This window comes from Patagioenas fasciata, chromosome 4, assembly GCF_037038585.1.
Source record: "Patagioenas fasciata isolate bPatFas1 chromosome 4, bPatFas1.hap1, whole genome shotgun sequence".
Classification (NCBI taxonomy): Eukaryota; Metazoa; Chordata; class Aves; order Columbiformes; family Columbidae; genus Patagioenas; species Patagioenas fasciata.
In genome coordinates, this window is record NC_092523.1 from 39,527,636 (window position 1) to 39,553,282 (window position 25,647).

General features: G+C 39.2%; 1 protein-coding gene across 3 annotated transcripts in view; it reads right to left on the reverse strand.

The window, feature by feature from the left end:
- Window positions 1-25,647, reverse strand: part of GALNT7 (polypeptide N-acetylgalactosaminyltransferase 7) — a 74,903-nt gene that overhangs the window by 43,761 nt on the left and 5,495 nt on the right. The window lies entirely within an intron of this gene.

Consider the following 25,647-nt stretch of genomic DNA (forward strand, 5'->3'; position numbering starts at 1 on the left):
ACAAGAAGAGAGAAGTCTCTGTTAGGGGGCTGAACGAACACATTTTACTAAAGCAGCTGGCTGCTGGAGGACATCACCAGTTGGCATCCACACTTACCTTTGGTGAATGGGTCCTGGAAACAGCCTAATGCCCAAAGCATCCCCAAAGACCAAACAGCCACATAGGACACGTTAACTTGCACATAGCTCAAGCTAAACACCAAACCAACGTGCCTCAGCAGAGAGCACTGACAGAGCATTTCAGGCAGGAGAGGGTGGTACAGAGGCAGAGAATGCTGTGCTCTGTAGCGCAACGTTGTCTGCCTCCATACCAATCCACGTCTAATCCCCAACCTTCACCCCTCCCAGACTTGCTCTCACCAAGTATTGCTCCCTCTGCTGCAACAGCAGCTCTGTTTTTAGGGCCATAAGGTAAGTTGAAGGCATCTCAAAAATGAGATGCAGCCCTGATCTGATCTGCTGCACGGCCAGACAGGGCTGGGGAAGCAGTGCTGGGGCAGAATAGAGCTGTCACAGTCACTGGCACCAGTACCTCCTGCATCCTTCTTTAAAACAACTTTATCATTTTACAGCACTCCTCCCGGCCTCCCCACCAAGAGATGTGAAGTTCTCACTGAGAAGAAAGGCTGGGATTTTGAAACTGTTTGGCATTTTCAGTGATCAGCGAGGTTGGTGGGGTTAGAGCAAGGGTGGGTGATTTTGGAAGAAACTGGACAGAAATGCTCTGAAGTGCCTGAGTGTGAAGTCTCCAGAGCACAACAGCCCCACCCATGAACGCTCCTCAAAACACACAGTCACTGCTTTTTCCAATACTACTGTCCAAGAGGACAACAGAGAAACATTGTGGAAGATTAGACTTTCTGCTAAAATTATCTATTTGTAAACAAGACAGATGTTTAGACCACACTGAAATCTGCAGAGAACACCACACATGTTAGCCATGTCTCACTATCTGTTCATAAATACAGAAACAAACAGCTGAGATCAGAAGGATGTCACCTCTTAAAACCTGCTGGAGGCAGGGACAGCTTCACAGTTAGATCAGGTTTCTCAGAGGCTTGTCCTGTCACACCCTAAAAAGATCCGGCTTCTCTGGACAACCTGTTCCAGGTGCTTGACCAGTCTTACAATAAAAGTATTTTTCTTCATACCTCAGTAGAAGGTTTTTCATTTGTTGTTGTTTTCATTGCTTTTTTGGTTGTGTTTTTTTTTTTTTTTCCAGTGTGCACCCCGAGAAGATTTTATTTCCATTTTCTTTGTAACCTCACTTTTTGAGGGTAAAAAGAGGCAACTAAATTCCCCACTAGACTTCTCTCCAGCCAAACCAAGCTGAGCTCCTCTACCTTTTCCATGACTATGTCATGTGCTGCAGCCCTCTAACCTCCTTAGCAGGTTTTTGCTAGGTCCTCTCCATCTGTTCACATTTCTCCTGTGCTGGGCAGCGCAGGAGGACAAACCAGACATGGTGCTCCAGACACAGGCTTGTTAATGTCACGTGTTGGGAAACAAACTACATCCCTTTGCTAAGCTCCTCCTAGTCTAACCCAGCATGCAGTTCGCATTTACTGCAGCAGGGGCACAACGCTGACTCACATCCATGTTTAACTAAACCACACAATTCTTACTACTACATTACAGCATTTTTCTCACATATCATTCTGCATAATAAAACTTCAGATATTAAGAAAAATCCAGTATAAAAATAGGCATAAGTTAATGTAACAACAGGAGTCAGACTGGCTCCAATTCATAATAGAGTTTATTCAATAAACTTTCTGAACTCTCTGCTTGTTTGAGTTTAAACAGGGAAGACGTACAAAATGCAGAAGCATTATGTTATTCTGTTTTTCCATCACAGTTTTCTGAGGAACTCAAAAGCCAATGTGAGAAAGGGAAGGATAAGGGCATGTGAAAATGCACATTTCATAAGGAGGCAGAGGGCTGCCATGATCTAAATAAAGCCCTGAGAGGACCTCTGAAAAGAGCATCATCTTACACGCACCCTAGAAATCAAAAGGAAGGCTCTGCCACTCGACTGTCAGAACACTGCTGAGCACTCAGCTCTTACCAACTTGCATCTAATTCCTGCTCAAAGTGTGTAGGCAGCTATAAAAGCCAAGAAAATGCTGTGCATCACCAGGAAGGATGCTTAAAGAGAGCATCATTTTCACTGCATAAAATGTTGAGGCATTACTTCTGGTCTCCGCACCTCAAAAGGAGATGGGGAAAATACAGACTAGGGCAACCAGAATGAAGGAGGAGGTAGACAGGTGCCTTAAGATGAAAGACCAGAAAGGCTGGTCTTTTAATCTTAAGAATCTGCAGTTTGGAGATGTGACAACTGAGGGGCATACAAGTGAAGTTTAGAAAATCATGAAGGTGATGGATGAATTGCATGGAAAACCATGGTTTACCCTAAGTACAAGAACTGGAGGCATTTGACAAAATCGATAGGAGATAAATGTTCTTTGCACAGTGATCTCCTGGAATATGCTGCACAGGAGGCTGTGGAGAGAGATAGTACCAACAGCTGAACAATGTATGAGAGAATCTGATGGAGGAGAGGTCCATAAGCGGACCATGAAAGGGCTGGGCAAGAAGGTACTTTCTAAAAACTCTGATTCAACAGCTGTGGATGCTGGAGAAGTCCAAATGGTAAGGAGCATGGAAAGCAGACAGGTTTAGATGCACATCCTGCTGCCACTTCCAGACATCATCCTGGATAACTAGTCCCAGGCAGGAATTTCTTATGCACCAGTCCGTATGGAATTAAACATCCTTTCATCCCATTTCCACCATCTAAGCTTTCATTCAGCCAGTTCTCCGACAGAAACATAACACTCGTCGAAGTAATTAGTTTATTTTGCTGTCGTCAGAGCTATGACTTATCATTTACATTTAGCCTCATTTTAACTGTTACGCACAATCTGCATTATAATGCATTTATTTACTGTTCCCTTCCAGACACTAAATGTATTCCATTTTTGCAGGCCTGAAAAAACATTAGATAAAACAAGAAAATGATTCAAACATACAGACACACTCATTCACCTCTTTCCTCCAATTTCTCCGTACCTAGGACAAATACGAGGGAAGGCATCTGCTGTGGGTTAAACCCTGCAGGCATCTCAGCCCCACGCAGCTGCTCGCTCCTCCCTCCCCACCCCAGTCACAAATCTAATGCACAGGATCATATGGGATGCTACGAAGAAAATTAACTCTGTCTCAGCACTTCACAGGCATTAAAACAAAAAAAAGGCAACTAACAGTGTTTCAGTGTGTGGTACAGTTCACAGCTCCTCAAGGTTATTCATTTCTCCAGATATAGCAGAGTCAAAGGTTTTCCAAATACTGTCTGGAAAAAAGCAAAGTCAAACCACAATCACAGAACTATTTTAGTCATCACTAGGCCACAACGCCTTAGTTAGGAACTTCTAGCACTTCTTTTATAAATTATTACTTCCCTTCTCCTTTTTAAAAAAAATATTTAGTGACACATTAAAAAATTTAAAATAAAATTTTAATCAGTGTGCCTCACTGATAAAAATTTTGGCTCAGCTAAAAATGTAGAACCAAACTTCTGAAAGATTCATACAACAGTCAAACTGAAAGGTGCATATTAAAAAAAAAAAAAAAGAAAGAAAGAAGGTTGTTGTGGTTTGTTTTTTAAGTGGAAAAATAATATTGTCTTAAAATTACTTGAAAAAAGCTTTGGAAGAGTCCAAATCAAGGGAAGGCAAGGAGAAGGGAGGGCTCGGAGGAAGTGAGCATGACATAGATCTTCTAGGTTTTCTAAAAATGAGGGAAGAAAATAGAAAGTGTGAATTCACTCACATCTGAAGACAAACAACAAAATCTCATTACATCTTTATAAAGGACGTATACTAAGCTGTTTACATACAGTAATACAGAAAAATGTTTATTCCACAGATCATTTTTTTTTCTATAGGGCTAAATCTAAGATCTCCTGCCAGCTTTACCAGCTCCAGCTCAGTGCATGCTGCTTCATTTTTTACATATTCTTTTCACTCCTTAGGGGATTATGTATGAGTCACTGCAATGGGTGTTTCGGAAACAGTGGGATGATATAAATACACTCAATCCATGACTTCTATTAAAAAAATGAGGTATTTGGTGTAAGGTTTTTTTTTTTTGCAAATTAAGTTCTTCCTTTTTGCAAAAGAGAGGAATGCAATTGAAGGTATAGGGAACAACTGTGTCCCTTTAGAAACATGCTTCTAAATTATACAACATAAAATGAAAAACTGGGAGAGGTCTTTGTAAGGCTGCAAGACTGGTCAACTGGTAGGAGGGCTGGAGTTGTAGCTGGCAATAAAAATGAAATGTCAAAGTTGCATAATTTGCTTTTCCTCAGTCAACCAGTTCAAGACTGGCAACTCCCTATGAAATAATGTCTGAAACACAAAATGATGTTGAAAAAGTGGATTTGCTTCATTTCCAGAATGGAATATGATCATACTGAAAAAAGGTTGCTAATTCAAAGCAACATCTATAAAAGCAACTTGCTCATCTAGGGAAATATCAGTGATGCACAAAAAATTAAGAAGGGAACAATTAAGTAGAATCCAGTAGTATTTTCACTATCCAAGGATGCAAAAGGAAATTAAGAAAAAAACCTTACACTCTCACAATATCCATGTGATACCAAGCATTGCAATATTCTGGTGTTCCTCATGAGAAAAATTATAAAAGCTGATACAGTTTAATATTTTAGTAACCTAGAAGGCCAATCCCTATGTAGTTCTATTTTCTCCAGTCCAGCTTTTACCTTCCTTAAATCTTGGCTGCATTACTCCATTGCACTTACCATGAAAGGCAAATACAACAGATGATGTTCTGCACTAAGGAAGGGCTCAAGGACTTTTAACTGAGGACCAATCAATATCTCTCAGAGCTCCCCTGATGCAAGTTCCTCCTCTATGCAAAAAAGCAGCATTTTGACTAGAGCCACTGTTGCAGATACTCTGAGAGAGACCACATAACTATCAGTTTAGCAAGGATTTCAATGTATTTAAAGTATTTTTCTTTGTTTACCTTAATGCAGTCACAACCTGAGTTTATCTGAGAAAAAAAAAAGTCACTCAAGAGAAATTATATACCATTTTCAACTGAATAAACAGGATTGGGTTGTTGTAATTTATTCGGCTACTTTTTATTTTCTCTAACAAAAACAAACAAACAAAACCCACAAAAAAAACAAAAGAAAGGACTACAAGCTGGACTATACTCATGCTGGGGAGATACAAAATAATGCCTTTTCTCAGCCAAGTTTCTACCATGATTTTGCTCTACCAGCTAATAAGAGAGGAAAAAAAACCACTCAACATGGTATATCTTGGTTTGCTTTGAATCATTATGTGTGGGTCTTTCTTACTAGCTTACAGTTCAGGGCATAGATGGAAAAAATAAAGTTCAACACTGAATCACTTAGTCCTACAACTATTTTTGTGCCACATGATAGAAAAAGACTTCACAAGACTCTTATGACCAAAAAAGTTGCAGACTTCTCAGTGTACAGGACAAAAGGAAAATCAACACATCAAACAACATATTTCTGAATAGATTTCCCTCTGAACACCCACAAGCTTCAGAATAAATAAGGAATGATTCCCACAACACAGTTGGCTGACTGTCAAAGGGACCCATGAGACTGCACACCTTCCATTTCCACCACGCGTGGTAAGTTCCATCCAAGCAACCAGAAGTTCTGCCTACTGCAGGACTAGCTGTAGAGGGAAAAACAAAACCAAAAGCACACACAATGGAAAAACACAGCTTCTCAAACAAGGATAAAGAGCTATGGCACAACTGCCATCGCTTTGGAAAAATCAATAAATAATAAAAAAGCGCTTTGTAATCATCACTATTTTTTGCACAAAACCCATCTGTTTTAAGCTCCACACGCAGCACTGCCTTCAAGTCATATTTTGCAAAACTTTCCATCAAACAATTTCATCACAAGGCAACCATGTTGACTCAAATTAGGGCAGAAGTTGGACCAGGATAATTCTTTTGTTGACTATGAGCAGTGACATTCAAGTCACCTGGCCTGGAAAGGGCATTTGCTCTCACAGTGCCTGGGCAAAACTGGCTCTTTTGCCTTGGCTTCTCCTCGTGATGCATTTCAGGACCACTTCAAAGGTAATCGAGTGCACGCTCCATCCAGTGCTCAGTAGCTCCTACAGTGACTTTTAAAATTTGTGTAAACTTAGAACAGGGCAGTTAGGAGAACTGTAGAAACACAGAAATACAATTTTACACTAAATCAGAGAAAGCTTTTGAAGTCTAAAAATATATGCTAGTAAAAATAACATTGCTAAATCACTGTAATTGCATGCTTTGTGCAACTCTAGGGAAAAAACCCATACTGTTGATGGCAGCACTTCCAGGAAAATATAAGTCCATAAGTTATGTTCTTATGTCCAGAGTTGCCACCAGTTTTCACAGATATACTGAAAACATGAAAGTCCATTTTGGAACCAGTGCCATCTCTCCACAGTAGATTTTTGCCTCATTAAGTAGTCTGGGGAAACAAAGTGTACTTACACAAGACCTAAATCATACCTATTGGTGCTAGAACTGCGTTAGTTATGTTACACCAACATGGAATAAGTTTCGGTATACAGAACTTGCTTGACTACAGTTTTGTATTACAAACACTTTACTGTGACAGCAACTCCAAAGAGCAAGTAATTGTGCCAGAGAACAACCCCCTTGGTCAACTTTTTGTAGTGTTCTACTAAGACTTGGTCAGAAGCCAATTATGAGCCACAAAGAAAACTCCCAAAAAAGTTAAAAAAAGCCTTGACAATATTAAAAAAATCATTACATTATAAGCATATTTTTAATATATATTCTATTAATTAAAAAAAAATGGAACTCTGAAGTGTAACTGAGGTGCAAGGGCCACAGCAGCTTTGGAGAAATGTGTATTCAGCAATAGTTTTATACTATTGTGTATTGTACTCCCACATGCATCCAAAGAATGAAAAATAAAATGGCTTTTTAAAAATTATTATTTTTTAAAAAGCGGGGACATTTCCCCCTTCACCCGCTTCTTAGATTTCACAGCTTTTATCAAGCTGATTGATACATGATGCATTACTCCTTGCCCTGCACCATCTTCTCTCCAGCTTTTACCGCCTTTCTCTCAATTCCCAAGGAGCTCCTTGAGAAGGAACTGTTTTGCCAGGGATTAATACTTGGGATAAAACTGCTGGTCAACAGCATTGAGGAAAATCCCTTTTTCCACTCAATTCCTTATGTCTTATCTGCTGAAGCAGAACAGGACAATCACTAGTATTAATACTTCCACAGTTACAGAATTACCTATTCATTTTTACTAGATACCAGCAGACTATAGTAATTAATATTGACTCAGGCCACTGAAAAAAACAAAAATAATGAAGTAGCAGTATCTTTGAGCCTCAAAACTACCTGAGTTAGCTGAGGCAAAACAACTTAAGGGAGTAAAATGAACAATTTTCTCCTATCTTATGGCTGACATTCCTGGTGTTCGAGAGCATTGCTTATGGAAAAGCAAGCAGCATGTTCAAAAATACAAAGGGCACATAATAAAGCAAAGGAATTGTTAGTAAGAATGTGAATTTGGCAAAAGCTCAATGTTCTGCTATTGTGAAGGAGTTCAGAGAATTCAGCATTCAAGTTCTGAGTGACTTGTATTAATCTGTACCACTGATTCCAAAAACAGGTAAAAACTTTTTGTTGCCTAGTAATGAGTTTAAAAACTAACAATACTCACATACACCAGAGGTCATCTCTGTAGGTGTTAGAACCCGTGAGTGGAAGAAAGGGCTCAGTTTCTCAACTACTTTTCAAATGGTTGCTGTAAGAGTTCTCTGGGCAAAAAGACCAACTAGCTCTTCCTGTCTCCTTGGATTTTTGTGAAGACTCTGTCTACTTTGTCACAGCAGAAGCACACATCTAGGACAGTGACTTAAGGCTATTGCTTGAATACTGCCACGGTTTAAAGTCAACATCAAGGTCACTGCATGTAAAGTCGCATTAAGCTGTGGAATCCCTCAGGTAACAAATCATACGGACATTGCCTCTGTCCTTCTCTTTTTTTTTGTGTGGCATATCTGTAAATGTAAGTAACTGTGAGATACAAATTTCTGACAATGAAAGAATACTTATTTTCAGTTGAAATAACTTGACTGCCCAGTTATTTGTCCAACAGAGGGGAACACCATAAATCCCGAGTTTTACCTGTTTACCTGCAGAGTACCTTATTTAAAGATCTGTATCTGCATTTGGATAAGTCAGTACGATACCCATCTAAGCATCCCATCTAAATGAAATGGTTCTGTTGCAATACTAAATTCCCTTTGCAAGTGAAAGCTAATGATGCTGCTGTCATCCCCTTTGGCCGTGCTGTGCACCTATCACCTGAACTCCTGCAGAGCAATGCAGTCCTGCCACAAGTGCTGTTTCAGCTTTACCCTCAGGTATTGCTCCTACACTCCTTTTTCTGATGTCCCTGCTCCCCTACAACCTCCCGCTGTACCTGTCTCTCCTCTTAGAGGAGTCTGGATTTTCTGTAAATGTAATGGTCACACTCATATACATCTGGTCCAGACTAAGTGACTTCTTTACTTAGCAACGTTCAGCTACCTTCATCAAAAACAGAGACTATCAGGAGACCTGGCCAGAGCACTTAATCCCAGACACATTCTCTTTTTGGGGATGCCACTGGCCACCCATAACTTGCAAATTTCTGTTTCTCTCACCTTCAGTGAGATTTAAGAGTACAAAAATGCCAGTGAGAACATGGCCTGTGCCTGACCTGTCTCACATGATGCCTCCTTAGGAGAGATGCTGTACTTGAATTCCTATGCAACAGGCAGTTTCACAATTAGGCTCTGCCTGACAGAAAGCAAATAAAAATAAAGAAACTGAGTACTTCACAACACATTACTGTCAAAAATAGCAGTCTTCTATTGTCCTTGTTTTTACTGGTCCTCGGTGTTTGGGGAATATCAAACCAGCTGTTAAACCTTCCAACTTGCCTTCCTTGTTGCCCGAGATTCAACTCATGCACAGCTTTTACACATCACATCCTTCCACTCCTGGTACTGTCATAGTTTGTTGTCCCATACTGTCCCTGATCCCATCTGTAGTTCAATAGCCATGCTGTGTTGAAGAAATCTTCCCAGAGATCCACTTTCTCTCAAAGCCTCCACTTACAGAGATGCCCGAGAGCTTTGTGGAGATAACAACAAGCAATGCACCTTTCCTTGCAGCTCTGTAGAGTACCATGTAATCTGGGATAGCAACTAAGCAGATCTAAAATAGAAAGACTCAGATAAATGCCTGAATAAACAGATATTATAGAAATCTCTGCTTAACTTCGTATCTTAAGGCTAGTTTTAAAGCAAGCAAAACAGCCCCTTAACGTTAAGATTATAATCATTTTCAAGCAACACAAATATTCTTAAACTGAATCATAAATGAAGCTGTTGTATTACCTAAGGTGATGTTGTATTTTAGTCGTCCATGTTCTAGAAATGGAAAGATGTGGGCACTGGTAGCCCGTGTAATGAAAAAACACAGCCCATATTTGTAGCTGCTTACTGCAGAGTAATAAAGTTGTTACAGGATGCTGGATAAGACAGAAATATGATCCAGAGCCTCCCAGATCCTCTCCCTTAAAGATAGCACATTGAAGATTACAGGCTTTTAAACAGAAGAGCAAGAATCTATTACAAGTTAATTAGAACTAGAATAATGAACATTTTCAGTAGAAGAAAGACAAAGTGATCAAGTGCGACAAAACAAAAATAAAAAAGCATAAAAGCAAGTATTTCCCTACATACCGCATCTTATCAGGTATGATGTTTCTTCTTGTTAATTAAGTGGCTTTCTCTGTTGCATCAAACTGCAATTTCTCTGGTTTCTGGGGACCAGAGACCAGAAGAGACCACACATTTTCCCTGCCTGACAAAAAGGTTGCCCGTACTGAACCTGCCCCACTCTCCTTAATGGAATGTCAGACAAACTGTATGATGTATCGTATTGGTGTTTTGTCAAAGTAAGATAGTTTAGGTTAAGTACTTAAGGGTGGTGTAATCAACCAGCTGACCTAGAGACTATGCTTCAGCTCTAGGAGTCTGCTATCAACTGCTTTTCAAATGCCCATAAACTTACTTCTTTCTCTCCACAAGGGACAATTTTCTATGTACTGCAGCCTACATTATCATTAGCATGTATTTAGCATATTTCAACTGCAAACTTCTGTAGAGCATCATCCACAGTAATTCATTCTCAAACAGAGACTGCAGTGATTCAGACCTTCAAACCAACAAAGCAGCACCTGTTCAGTATGTTTACCCTCAAATTCACCATATGGATTGCTATACCATAGATGAGACTCCCCACAAATTAAAAATAAATAAGTTTATATGCTGGTTGACTCACTCCATGCTAAATTCATCCATTTAAAATATTTTATTGTAATTTATTCAGAATATTGTAATGATAACAGCCGAGCCCCATGAAGAGGCTGAAGAGCAAGGAGAGCACCAAGCCCTGGGGCACAGTTATCATTCTGCTACAGCACCAGGCAGAACAACTGTCCCAGGTAAGCAAAGCCCACCAGACACTGACCCCTGCCTCTCCAAAACAAAGTCTAGTTTCTTATCTTCAGAGTGGAGACTCCAAGGACCCAACTGATTTTGGTTTACCTTCTGTTCCTGAAGCAACTTTCCACCTGAAGTCTTAGGACAGGGGTGTCAAACTGTAACTACTCCTACATTTATACAGTCCTAAAATCACATTCAGCCCTTGGAAGGCAACCATGAGACTGATGTGGCCCCCGGTGAAAATAAGTTTGACATCCGTCTTAGGAGATATCAAGTTGCATCCACTCACAGGGAGGACACCACTTATTGCCCAGAAAGTTACACCTTGTTTTCTCTTAAGAAACTTAATAAAAATAATTCTTTTTCAGCTTCTTAGCCTTGAGGCAAACCACGGGGTATCTTGCTGTGTGAGAGGTTCAGCAAGGTGACTTGTTCCTTAAGCAAATGTGCCAGCTGCTGTAGGTATCACAGGAGGAGCAAAACAATAGATGAACTAATGCATTTCTAAACAAAAAGTGCAACAAACTGGCTTCTAGGGACACAGCCAACCCCAGAAAAATGTTTAAGCAGATGAAGGCTGTGGGAAGTCTCCAAATGCTCAGAATTCTGGCTGGCTATAATCAATATTATCATCTCTCATTTTTGTAAACATGGGGTTTTATGTATTTTGTTCAAATGCAACCTTCTGTTCTCCTTTTAATGTCTCTCAAATTTCCAGTTTCGTTTACAGCACTTCGATTAAGATGGTGCCATTGCTTACCCTATTGTAGAGGGGCAGAAGGCAGAGGCAAAATTTTTTTCCAGCTCTTTCTTCTAGACAAAAGCTGAGTATCAGGAAATCCCTTTCAAAAATTGATTGTAGGAAAGGATGGCAGAAAATACAAGATTTTTTTTTTCCCCTGTCTCCCTCCTCCAAGTGACTACAAGTACCACATTTGCACATGGTTACATGGTTTGGAGCAATGCTACACATTCAATTAGATCTTGAAAACAGTGCTGAATGGTTCACACCACACATCTAGAAAACAGTAAAATCATCAACAAAAAAAAGCAAAACGTAACTCTGTTCTTCAACTTGCACACAAGGACTTCAAAGTACTAGATGCTTTTCTTCATCTTCCCTAAGGTTTTCCTAAAAGACAAGCACTTGGATCATATAAGTCAAGACCAGCAAATGAGAATGAAGATAAAGGCATTTACAATACAATTAATCAGAAGCACACTTGGGCTATAATGAATTGCTTCATAATAATTTGATTAACCAACACCTTGCTGGCCTGTGAAGTTTTTCCACAGGATATAAAGAAAAAGAGGAGCGTACCACAGACAACTGTCTGCAATTTTTCCTCTCTAGAGGCATTTTATAAATGCTTGACTGGAAGAATTATGAATATTAAGAACAAAATGGACAATTGCTTATAACATCATCTCCATCAGAGTTGACTGCAAGATGCAAAAGGGCCTCCAGATAGCACGTCTTTATCTATGACATTTGGACCATTTCTTCCCTTTCTCAGAAAAAAAACCCAAACATTGATTTTTCACCTGCACTTTACTATCTTTCTCTGTATTGCCAATTAGAGGCTAGCAGAATAGCGGATATTTTGTTAGTAAAGTATATGAATAAAACAGTACTCACACAGGAAAGCAGGTCCCATTTCTTAGCTTAAATGACCTCCTTCCCTTACAGATCCGAGACCATGCAACTTTAACAATTAATAAAAATTAAGAGCAAATTATTCTGAATACCTGAAAATATAGTGGTTTACTAACGCCTTGTCAATTTAGTATATGCCAATCCATGTATTTCAACTATTTCTACAGTAATATTCTACTGTTGTCACAGGCACAAGCTTTCAAGTGCTTGGCAAACAACTCCAACAGCTTTTGCAATCGAATGACAAAGAGAGAAAACAATAATGAGAATGAATTATTCCAGTGCAATATTGCCATAATCCAGAACAGTATCATTTCTATCACTAAGACCTCTCCGGTACTTTCTCATTACACTCCTGCACACTGCAATCTTCAGCTGCACTTTCTTGTCATCCATGCCCAGCTGCTGGTCTCATCCCATCCTACACCTACACTGAAGGCCTCACTACAGTTGCTAGATCTTTCTTCTACAGCCGTCAATGGTTCAGCAATGACAACCCATCTCTTTCCCACCCAGAAAACCTATTTCATCCCCCCCACTCTAAGAAGATTGTGACCTCTAAGGTGAAAGGCTGAAAACACAGCATCACTCAAGAGGGTCACTACAAGATTTGTTCTCGTCACTGCATTTCAACATTACACGAAGCTCGTGACCTTTCTAGTTGAGTCACTGCTCCTTCCATATTCTGTCTCACTCCAGGAATATCCTTCATTTAATGCATATGTTTGAGCAAGATCTTAAAAATAGAGCTCATGTTTATTCATGTGGACATCAGAGATTCTTAAGGACTTCTTAGATGTCCTCTGTCCAGCTTCATTTCCTTCCACAATGGAGGGATTATTCTCCTTTTCTTATGTAGTAATGTTACACAGTAGACTACAAGGGGCCAAGGTTTTTCATTTTGTGAAGACCAAGACCCTTTCAAATGTTCTCTGTAGGCTGAAAAAATAGATGAAGCTGTTTCTTTTGGACTTAAACAACCAAAATTTAAGTAATGACATTTTAAGCTACAGAAATAAGCAGGTAAAAAAGCACATATGCTTGAATTTAAAAAGTAAGACACTGAAGTGTTAGAATTTATAAGCCATAACTTTTCTATAATATCCAACTTCTATTATTTCTCTCTCCAGAGGGAAAAAGCCTCAGAAAGAAACACAAACTACCATCAATCCTCATGTTCTAAGCGGCTGAGGACAGCTTTTCTGGCCCTCCAGACATCAGCTATAATATTGCAGTGGTTAAAACCCGCAGAGGAACTTCATCCTCATTTCTCAATCACCCGAGTCAGATGGATATTTAAAAATCATGCATTTTTTGGTTTATATACCTCAGTGAGTAAATGACATTTACAATACAATAAATCCATCACTGATGGACATGCTTGATCAAGGGATGAAGGTTGCTGTGCTATATCTTGTCTGCCTCAATTTTTAAAGACACATATGTCAACCTCATTTCATATTTCTTGCTATTAAGAAGCAAAACGCATGATTAGATTTTCATTTATCTTGAAATAGTTACCATTCTCAGTCTTTACAACAACATATTTATGTTTTTTTTTTTTAATTGCATTTCACAATTTGATCAGCCCTACCATTTTGAAAGCTTTTTCAAAGTAAAAGCTTTGGCCAGCTGAAGCCAAAAGCTGCATTGTATGAAAATTATGCATACAGTCTAAAATCAGTTTCTGAAAGTTTCATCTGAACTCCCAAATGATTTCAGGAATTCAAAGTATTCATGTAATTACCTTGTGTACTGTTTGACTAGATAAGCGAGGGGAAATTACTCATTATGATCAACTGTGTTCTCAGTCTCATCTTTCCTTGACCCTTCATTCCCATGTCTTTTCTATGTAGGATATTAAAGATAATCTGTACGGTATTTGTCAATAAATTATATTCTAGTGGATTCCTGAGGTAAGCTAAGTGCTTATCTATACTAAATACTTAAATAAATACTTGGATCAACACAATACATACATTTAAAGCATAAGAAGTAAAAAATATCTGCAACAATACTAAATTAGTAACAACCAATTTGTTGCACAAAAAAAATCAATCTTGGTAAAATTGACTGTTCTTTTTTAGACAAATACAGCTAGTGACATCACTTGTTTTGCTGTGAAGCAAACACAATGAATATCAAAACCTGTGTCATAGCTCTGCTTTAGAAGCCACATCATGCACAACCTGGACAGGCTGGTTCTTTGCATCCTTTAGACAGCAAGAATATAAACCACAAACTTCTTCAAATAGACTCTACTGAACCTGTCTGCTTTCCACTATCCTTCCAACCTTGCACTTCGCTCTGCACTCTCCATGTAATATCTTTTTTTAACTATGGAAGTCATCACAGTCACATTGAGACCACAAGACTGAGGAAAGATGCAGACATGCTGCACCAGGACTTCAAGAAATGGACTGCCTTCACATTTATTTTGCTAATGCAGATGACCTAGGGTGGTGCCAGCAAGCTAAACCTGAAGCTGCCCAAGACTAACATTCGAAATCTTACTCTCAAAGCCAACTTTGGAAACCAACATCCTACTTTCTCTTAACAAGGCACCAAGGACCACCCTCTAGCCCTGAACATCTTTCAAGGGACCCATCTACATCTGTAGGTTCATAAAGAGAGTTTTCACATGACCTTTGTGTTTCCAGCTCAGGTACACTCTGGCTGGCATTTCTGACCACACATCCACAGAGATGCAAACGAACACCATCCTCACATGTGCACTGATTCCTTCGCAATCGAACTGCAGCATTCTACCGTTTAAATTACTTGTCATACAGCACACACAAAGAAAGATGCACAATGATCCTTCTTGCTCACAATGAATGGAAGCCAGTGCCCTCAGCACCACGTCTAACAGCAGGATACTCCCCAAACAGCACAGCAAGAGGCATTTGTCTGAGGCACCGTAATCTTTTTAATAAATATTCGCTCTTGCTAAACATTTTTGTTACAAAATCAGAAGTCTTGACAATTCAGACTCTCCGTGTAAATAACTAGAATGGAATTTTGGTTAAAAACTGACCTCAAAACAACAGCAAGCCTTTCCTCATATTATACTCACCCCAGTAATTCCCAGCTAGAGCTGTTTCCACAAGCACAAAGCATATGCGGGCCTGGTAGGCTTCAAACAGGGCTGCTAATAGCTACATTTATGAAAACTGTGCCCTTTGCTTACTGCATCTAAGGCAGAAAAGATATTAGCGAAGCACACTTGTGATCTATCCAGTTCATTAAATGGGTGTTTAAATCAGAACACAATTCGCTGAATCAAGACCTTTGTGTGCTAGCCTTGCACTTTAACTTCTAACAAAGACAATTTTGTCAAAGCCTGTCAGAAAACTAATTTCAAAAGCCCTTTGCATTCCCCGAGGAAGAGAGTCTGTTGCCTCTAACAGGGTAAAATCCAGCCAGCAGCTGGAGAGGCAAGAGCAGTCATACTTGTGCCTGAGTGGGGAGAGACAGTGCCTCCCAAGAGGAAGAACTGCAAGAGAAGAAAGATATCAGTATTTCAGTCTTCTTATAGAAGGAGGATCAACCAAAGAAGGTTGTAATAATAATAAATACCAAAGAAGGATCAACTGACAGATATACGAGGACAGGACAGTAGACAATATACACTCTTTTACTGTATATCAAAACAGAATCACCAAAACAAACCCAGAAATCTCTAAGGAAGACACTCTAATCAAAATACAAAAGAAATAAAATGCACTGTGTTTTGCAGGCTATTGAAAAGGTAGCAAAACTAGTATATTGAAAGTGGTACAGAAAAGCAAGATAGAAGAACCTTTTCTGTAAGAGACAATACATTCACGTTGGTTGTCAACCAAGACAATATTATTGCCGTCATTAATCAGCCACATTTTGGGATGAGATGCTTTCATTTTCAAAAGTTTTGCACACAAGTGACAACAGCACAAAATAAAAAGGTATATGCTCCGTTTAAAACTGTCGTATGTGAGCTACTCAAATCAACATTTTCTTAATACATTACTTTATCATACAATGGAGTCTTGGACAGACCTTTTATGTTAAGATAGAGAAAAACAGATTAAGTCACTAGCCCACTAAACAGTTCCAGTAAAATAAAACAACAAAAATACACAACCACACAAAAACCAAAAGGCCCACATTTTTTTTTCTTAAATTACAGTTAAACAGTTTTACAGTTTAACGTGTCATGACGCAACTGATGGAATGTCCAACTAGCTATAAAAAAAAACAGAACAACTTGCACCATGAGGACAGCCAAACAATGGGACAAGTTAGGCAGCACGGTTGTACCAGCTCCCACTTCAGAGGTTTTCAAGGCCCAACCGCACAAAGCCCCAGGCAGTCTGTCTGATCCCATAGCTGACCCTGCTCTGAGCAGGAGGTTGGACTAGGGAGCTCCTGAGGTCCCTTCCAGCTTGAATTATGCTATGATCTTATGCAAAAAAATTCAGATAGCCCTTCTGACATCATTAAAGCTGGAATTTTTCACTTTTCAACTCACTTTATTTAAAAAATATAAAAGCTTAAAAATAAGCTACTATTCAGCTTTCCATTTCTAGTAATTTCAACAGAACAGCAGAAACTCCATGCATTTCTTTAGCAAAGAGTAGCTGAAAGCTACAACCAACAAAAGTCACTTCAGACATAATATTTTACCTGGAAACAGAATATTTTCCTTTTTTTAGTGTATCAGTTTCAGTTCTGTAATTCTTGACAGTATGACACAACTGTACATTTGTAAGGGAAGTCAGATTTATATAAGATGTGGCAAAATCCAATAATCACTTGCCTACTCTTCCTACTGAGTAAAGGGACTCAAGTCTGACTTCCCTGTTTTATTTAAAAAGCAAAATTTGGAAGACTTCTGAATGTCAACACTATGATGCACCACATTGACATTTATCTTCCCAAGATTGCAGATATACAGTAAAACCTGAGGATGATATTTTTCATCTCTGCCACAAGGTGAACTGCGGAATACCAAGAATACAAAACAAGATGCACCTAGCTCTTGCAGAACAAATTAATGAAAACTATATTTTTTAGCTGATGCAGATGAGCTGCCTTTATGGTTTTGTTTTTGCTCATCTGCTGTGGATTTAAAACTGTTTGATAGGTGCTGGATTTTTCAGGCTGCTGTTCCAGAGTAGGATGGATACATTTCTACAATATTTTACTTTTCCACTACACATTTTTCTCCTGCCTGTGTGCCAACACAAGCACCTTTACACCCACACGCTGAGCTGGATATCAAGGACTCCCTGAAGCAGGTTGTGCGGACAAGCCAACAAATCTGGCATCCGTAAACCAGGTGAACACCAATGCTGAGCTATTTCAGAACAGGAGTGTGGAAGAAAAAAAATAAAAAAATTTAAAAAGCAAGCTACTGGAAGCAAGGGGTAGCTGAGAAGCAGAGAAGAATGCCCTGGTAGCAACACACAGAGAATACAGCTGCTTCCTCAGACTGTTAAAACCATTACTTGTGCACAGACACACACAGCAGAGAGAGAACAAGTACCTGCAGGCTGGTGGGGAAGCAGCTGCCTGGCTCAAAAGAGGGTTTGTTTCTCTTGTGTCTTTAAAACAATACAACCCAAGCAAACAAACAAAAAAATCTCATCAGCAACAAAAAGCTCAAAAGGCTTCCCTCCAAACCTTTCTTCTCCCTTGGAGGAGACTCACTTGCTGTGCTGAGAAAGCAGAGGCATAGAGGCAGCACACTTATATCCCTCTGGAATTTAGGGCCAGACACGATGCGCTAAGAGCACCAGAAAAATATGCAGGCATGCCCCGTCGTGTGGTCTTCTGAGTCATCACATCCAGACCCCATCTCAGAAATAGTCAAAGTGTTTCAGTGCAGGGAATGCCTGTAACAGTAAGCCAGGCTTAGTTTCGAGTGGTTGGGGCAAGGGTTGCTCTTCCCCCTCCCAGGACACCCCGGAGTGCTCTTCCAGTGTTTTCCATGGTAAATGGTAATGTGGGAACACCGTTGTGCTCTAAACAAAACAATATTTATGTTAAATATTCTTAGCAGTGTCAATCTCCCTTTATTCTTCTAAATCAAAACAGAGATACAAAAAAAAAAAATTAAAAAAAAATATCCCTTACTACAGATTAAGCAGATAGCTGCACATTCTTAAATTCCAGGAGGAGAGGGAAGATGTGCTTAACCAGAAGTTGCCCTGCATAAGGTGAGGGCACTTTTCCTTTTTCAGGAAAGCTCCAAGTCTCAATAGAGTTTCCATCAAAAATATATATAAATGGTGATTTTTTTCACAGCACGATGATTTGAACACTATTTCTAGATCTCCAGTACTACCCTTTCCTTAAAAAAGGCACCCAAATGTCAGGCAGAACTCCCTTCCACATAAGTATTTTCTCACTCTTACATCCAATCTTTTATGTCACTACAGCTAGATAAGAAAGGGTATTAAGGAATGTGCTAGTCTATTGCTGGCCACATTTCTTCAGTCTACAGACAAAACAGATCAAAATAAGAAACTGAAAGGGAAAGGAACACCACAGAGGTTAACATGCATTGGGATAAAATCAGCACTGTTTATAAAATATTTGAGCTGCCATAATTGGTCTTTCACACTATTTAAAGTTTCTTTGAGTCCTATAGCTGATACACTATAAAAGCAGTTAAGCAACATTAAGGCCTGACAAAATGAACAAATATTTGCATGTGGGGGAGAAAATGGACTTCCCACAGGAAAGCTGCTGGGTTTTGGTGCTAAGACCATGAGTAGATCTAAGTATACACTGTTGGAAGGTTTCAACTGTAAAGCCAAAGTGACTTACAGAAAGTCAGCTACATTCAACAGGTTTAGCTATGAAACACTGATACTGTATCTGAAACCTTAACTTCCTCATTACTAAAACTCTGCTTCAAAATAAATGCTTATGCATTTTAGTAAATATGTAAAAAGTGTATTGCTCTGGACTTTTGAATTCTCAGGTTTGAGAAAGAAAAAATATGATAAAATACAATTTCTGATATGTGAAAGCATTCTCACTTACAAACATTTTAAGGCAGAGTCAAGATTATTCAGTTAAGCTATTAAAATATATTTTTAAAGCACCAGGCTAAAAAGAATAATGAATTCCGCTTGCAATATTATGCCATTGGTAATACTAAGTAGTACACCACGGTTGTTAGGTAAACCAAATTAATAGATAAAAGTTCTGCCTGTTCCTTCGAAATTAACAGCTGTGAACCATTCCTGAAAATCAGGATTGCTAGGATTAGACTACAAACTGTATTTTGACAAGTTATCAGTACAGACTAAATTCTTGCAAATATCATGCAAGATAAAACTGGTTCAAAAACCTGTTCAAGCTGCCTCTTCTTTGCATCAACGCTAACTGGCCAAGTCCATCAGTGAAAACTTCGGTGCTTAGTGTTTAAGGCTGTGAAGATTTATTTAATCATAGACATGAACCGTAAAGTTTAAAATGAAACAGGTTGGTTTTTTTTTTTTTCCCATAAAATCCTTAGCATTTTATATCCTGTAACAAACCTGTTGGAGGATAAATTGCCCAACCTATTACAGAGGATAAAGTCAAAAGATGAAGTCTAATTATTTATCTTTCCTCCTTACTCCCAGATATCCATTTCATTTAATATCTTACTGCAACATAAGAAAATTCTTAAGCTGTTGAACAGTGGGTCATGGGAATAAGCCTAATTAACTCCCCAAATGCCCATAAAGCATGAACAAGGAAAAAAAACTGACCGGGGGGGGGGGAAAAGTGAGGTATTCATCCTTCAGCAGAGGATGAGATTGGAATAGGAAGCAGAATAGTAAACACCAATGCATCTCCTTACACAAACACAGGCTTCTGCTGGCTGCAGTCAATGATCAAGTCTTCGTCTAAGGATCCAATCATACCTTTGTCACCTGACGCAAACATACAGGACTCTTTAAAAAAGTCAATTTTTAAAAGAAAAATATCATTTCTACATATTAAGATCAGAAAATCAGTGTCTTGCAGGCCTAGCTGTAAACCTGGTAGTCCCTCTGTTCTCAGCTTAACAGCAAAAATATAACTAGGTACCTCTGATCACCTGCAGTCCCTGTGCACATTTCACCACACACACACATATTCAAGTCAGCTTGGGTTAGAAGGTACACACCCCTGGGAAATATTGCGAAAACAAACACCTCCCAAAGAGGCACAAAGCATCTCTTCCGTCTCTCAACCACAAGATCTAGGCGTACGGGAGTCAGAGAAAGGAGACATAGGACAGATGAAACATGCTCAAGGACAGCAGATTTCAGAGAATTCTAATTATTTTTAAAGTAGGCCAACCCCCAGGACATATCCATTTCATCCAGAAAAATTAATCCAGCCTGCTCCCTGCCATCCTCTTTTCCCAAGGCCCCTCAGGCATACACAAAGATTAAAGGCTACATGAACTATCCTGGCAGTCTGCTCCCTTTTATCGCAACAGCTTGACAACTCCCCTGTCATCACCAGCCTTGGTAGAAGATAATAACAGGAGCAAAGCCTGGTAACTCCCCGAGAGGTGACTGACATGACTATTCATAGAAAACGCAAGTCTGCTCTCTAATACTGTGTATCTCACAGAGACTCACCAGCTTTTGTTTATCTATCATGATGGTATCTGCAGGTTGGTTTCCTTCTCACTGCTCAGTACATGCTGAGGGCTCTCACTGTACTTTGCCAAAGCTGGGCCAGAGTAACTATTTGGCCCAGGTTTGACATTGAAGTCTTCTCCTAGCCTTGATTCCAGCACCACGGATATCTGCACTCCTGCAGGATGTTTTTTCTGCTGGTGACCCTGACAGAGGAACTCACGCCTGGACCTGCTCAAAGAGCTTCACAGCTTCACTGTCAAATCAACACTTCTTGGCCTTCCTTAGCCCAATCTTTCTTGTACTGTTAACATAACTAAAAAATAAGCAAGTCTTCAAGATAAACACTTCAGACCAGTATTAGAAAACACAGAGAGGGACACAAGACACAAGGAGTCTTCCGCTCTTAGATCCCAAGATCACACAAATGCATCCCAGAAACTAATCTGCAGCCTTACTTGAGGGTTCAAATACCTCCAGAGAGAGTACTCAGGACCACTTTACACACTCAGTAAATCTCATGCCATAGGAGTACCTTACATTGAGCAAAATATCAGCATTTGGAGCTGAGGATCTCAAAAAAGTGATACAAGAGGCGGCAGGAGATTCTTCTCCCTCACCAGCAGGATCTGAGGCACAGGAAACCCACACACTGTCCTCCTGGCCTCAAGAGCTGCTGGATAAAAACTCTCTGATCAGAGGCAGGTGAGACACTAAAAGCTCATCTTCTATCAAAAGACGCAAACAACATAAAACACCACCTCCCACCCGTTTCCACCTCTGCAGATTACAGAGATTTTTTTTTAATATAATCACTAGTGAAGGTCTTGGTTCTGTGCAGGAGGAAGATACTTCATAGATGGGAGATAAAAAGGGTGAAAAAATGTGGAAGCAAGAAAAAAACCCCCATATTTCATCACTGCTGTTTAAAGCTTCTGAGAGGCTTTGGCATGTTAGAGTAACACTGTGTGAGACGGATTAGCAGAGTCAGGACAGGTGAAGCAGTCTAAGTTGCCTGATAAATGCATGGCTTACAAAAGACATATATTACCAGTCTGAAAGAGCTGACTTCAAGGCCTCATTTAAGCAAGGGTGTAGCAAACCTTGATTCAAGTCTAAAGCACACAGAGAACAACTCATTTTCTCTGAAGAGCACCTTATTTCTATATTGTCTTTCTTGGTCTTCCTTCCTCAACAAGAGGAATAGAAAACTCAGAACATTACCATCCATGATGCTTTCAAGAGGTAGTTTGGTTACTTTTTTGGTTTTGCTTCAAAATGTTATTAAAGATGAGGCATTTTCTACAGTCAGCTTAAAACAATAAATATCTCTTCCTTTGACATATCTGGAATGCTTATTAACTAGCTCAAAACAAAGACATTGCTTAAATAGTTCAGATCCATAAAGGCAGGGGTTCAGAAACAAAATGTAGTGCTGCTGTGCTTCAGCTCTGCTGAAATGCTACTCATCCTTAAAAGGGAAATCTTTTACTACAGATTAAAACCAAACCAAATTTTAATCCCCAAGCCGTAGCAAAAATGTTCAAATATGAAAAAACCTACATTCAATTTCATTTAAAATCTCATATTTTCTCTAAAGTATGTTATTTGAGTTAATACTTTCTGCCTTATTAAAAAGATCAACCGTATTCACTCAAGTCAGAACAGTTCTTTCTGAGCCATTTTCATTGCCAGTTTTTTAGTAGACAACAAAATAAGTAAGAAACTCTGTGGGCTGAGCACCATCTGCTTACGCTTTTATTTCATTAACAGTTATATTTTGAGACCTTCAACTGTAAAGAAAGTTTTCCAAGTGTAAACAGCATGTAAACTCATATACTGTTTTTACCTTACACATTCCTACAATCCTGTGCTGCTGTTGAGGGGTTTACTGCACACCAGTGCCGACTGCTGCTATTTGCAACTGAGCATTCCACAAGGAAATCAAAAGAAAGCAAATTGTAGCTTAGGAAAGCTACAGCAATAGTAACAAACATTACTGGAGTCAGTAGAATGAAGGATGCAAGAAGAGGTGGTAAGAGAGAAACCTAAAAGAAATACAGACCACCGTGGAACAACAAACAATTAGCATTTATAATAGGGGGAAAAAAGAAAAGACAACTTGTTCTGCAAGTTGCAAGAGGCATGCTTAGCTCCTGCTTAATACAGTCCTTTTTTAAAGCATCATCACTACAAGAAGTAGCCATTTTTGTTTTAGGAGTAATGTACATACGTAGCCTGGTAAGAAAAACACTTTTATTCCCACATGAGAAGTCAATGGGTTTTCAGAAAACAGGACTTCTGTGCTATAAAATGGATCCCTAGGAAAGCACCAACCTATTTCAGTAAAAAAAGAACTCGTTAGGTTCTTGGTTTGTTTTTTAAACTTCAGAGCTACCAAGTAAAATGATACATCCAATGAATAAGCAAGCATTTCAAACCTGTTTATTTCCAAGCAGCAGGAACATAATAAGAATGTTTATTTGAAAAACAACGATAGATTATAAGTGTTACCCTTCTCTTCCATATCTTCTTAAAATGATTAACAACAAAACACCCCTTTTCCACAAAAGTACATACTTTCCCAGCAAGCTCCTTCAAGAAGGAGGCTACAATTAAACTGATAAATGGCAATCTAGAAATCTGCTATAAAACACAAGCTTAAGCTTTTGTTTAAGTTTACAGAAATCTACCTTTCCCCCCCCCCCCAGCACCTGTATTAGTTGAAAGGCCAAAACGCCCAAAAATCCAACCCTGAACAGCATCACAGGTTGCAAAGACACACATGGTGCCAGCTGCTTATTTCTCCTCTTTGTTGGACCACTCTGGCAACATGTTCCTGTCTGAACACATAACCCCGTCATTCCGATAAGTCATGGGGGAAAACCTCACTCACCTAAACAGCATCTAAATCTAGAGCACTGCAGGACTGAGGTAGACTGCTACAGGCAGACTTGAGCAAGATAAATTCCCTTTAATTCACAAAAAGATTAAAGAAAACTGATGGAGGAGGCAGCCTTTTAAGCAGCATGTTGCTATTTTTAAACTAATAGTTCACAGTAGATGTTTGTTTTCCATATTACGAAGGAAATCTAGTAATTAAATGTAACTGTTACCAGACTTGGAATCCTTCTCTCAGATTATACGGCCTAGTTTCTGTAAAAAGCATTCCCTCCCCACCCCCGAAGGTAGAAGTCAAACCTATTAATGTAACAGCTTATCCTACCCTATTTCCACTTGGCAGTCTCCTGTAATGCTGATTTAATATCTGACAAAAATAGGACAAAGATACTGTCATTTTTCATTAGGGAACGTCAGCTCAATAAAAGCAATTTTAATTCTGGAGAGCTTGGGTTAGGGAAGGTGCACGCTGCTTGGCCATGTGGCAAAAAAAAATCATGTATGTATTTCTGGATATGCTGTGCCTTCTCTCAAGGCTGGCATCCTGATCACCCACTGAGCCTTTTCCAATAACTAAATTTACTCGCACCTGAACTTCTACTACTTCAGCTTAGCCATCATATCTTAATTCACCACTTCTAAAATAGAAAGTTAACTATTACCTCGATTTTTATTTTAAATAGGACTTTATTACATGCTATTTTTAATGCCCCATTGTTTGGCCACTAAGCAGTACAAATTACCACGTCTGTTACTTTTTTTTAAACAAGTGACAACCTAACAGACCCATTGTGTTGATCCTTCCTGATTTCTGTGGTCTTACTCATGGTTTCTCCATTAGGTACTGCAACAGTGGAACAGTGTTACCTGTTCAAATTACCAAGATTTTTATTGCATAATCTTATCTAAGACCGCAGAGTCATCTTTCGTCCTATGCTGAGGATCCTGCCAAAGGTTCTCTGAATGCCCTATATGCCCTTCTCCTGGAATGGGATTCTTGAAAAGCAAATGCCAGCCTCAACTTAAGATCTTTGATTTTTCAGCTGTTCAGTTCTTTTACATTACTCATGAATGGTAACACTTGGGGCTAGAATAAGACACAAGGAGTCTCGTCGCATAAATATAAAACAGTGTGAAACTGCTCTCTCTAGAGGAGTAGACATTTACATAATTAACAGTCTTGAGACAATAATGAGTTGTTTACCTAATTTATTACAAGGGATTTTAATGACAAAAGAGTTCAAGAAAGTTTTAACACCATCTATGTATGTACACAAAAACTGTAGGAATTTTGCATAGTTTCCCCCCCCCCCCACTTTTTTTCCTAATTTCTTCACATTATTTGCTTTGTGGTCATTTATTCTGCAATAGATCTGGAAGCATTTGCCAAAATGATATAACTTTTCATACGATGAGGATTGGGGTTTTTACACTCTCCCAAGGGTGACGGATTTTTACAAGCTTTTTCAAAGCCAGTTTAGATGAAAGCCCACATTAAAAGAAATTAGCATTTAATATCTCAAAACATTTTGCCTATTACTGTCACTATCAACACTAAAAATTACTGTAATAAACAGAGGGGAAAAAATAAAGTGATGCTTACTTCCTACAACAGCAATACTTTAGCTATAGCAAGCTCACTGCCTCGCTGCACGCAGATTTCAAACCAAACTTGTTGAACTTGAAAAATTTGCCAAGGTGTTAATTTCTGCTGTCACACAAGAAATAGTGACTTATGACAGCTTTGACTACAGAAGGCAGCGTGCCTGTGCCTAACCCTTCACCTGTAGGGAGCTTTTCAGACCCAGATGACGAATGATTGCATTGAGCTTTCAGATAATGCCAGAGTGTCAGA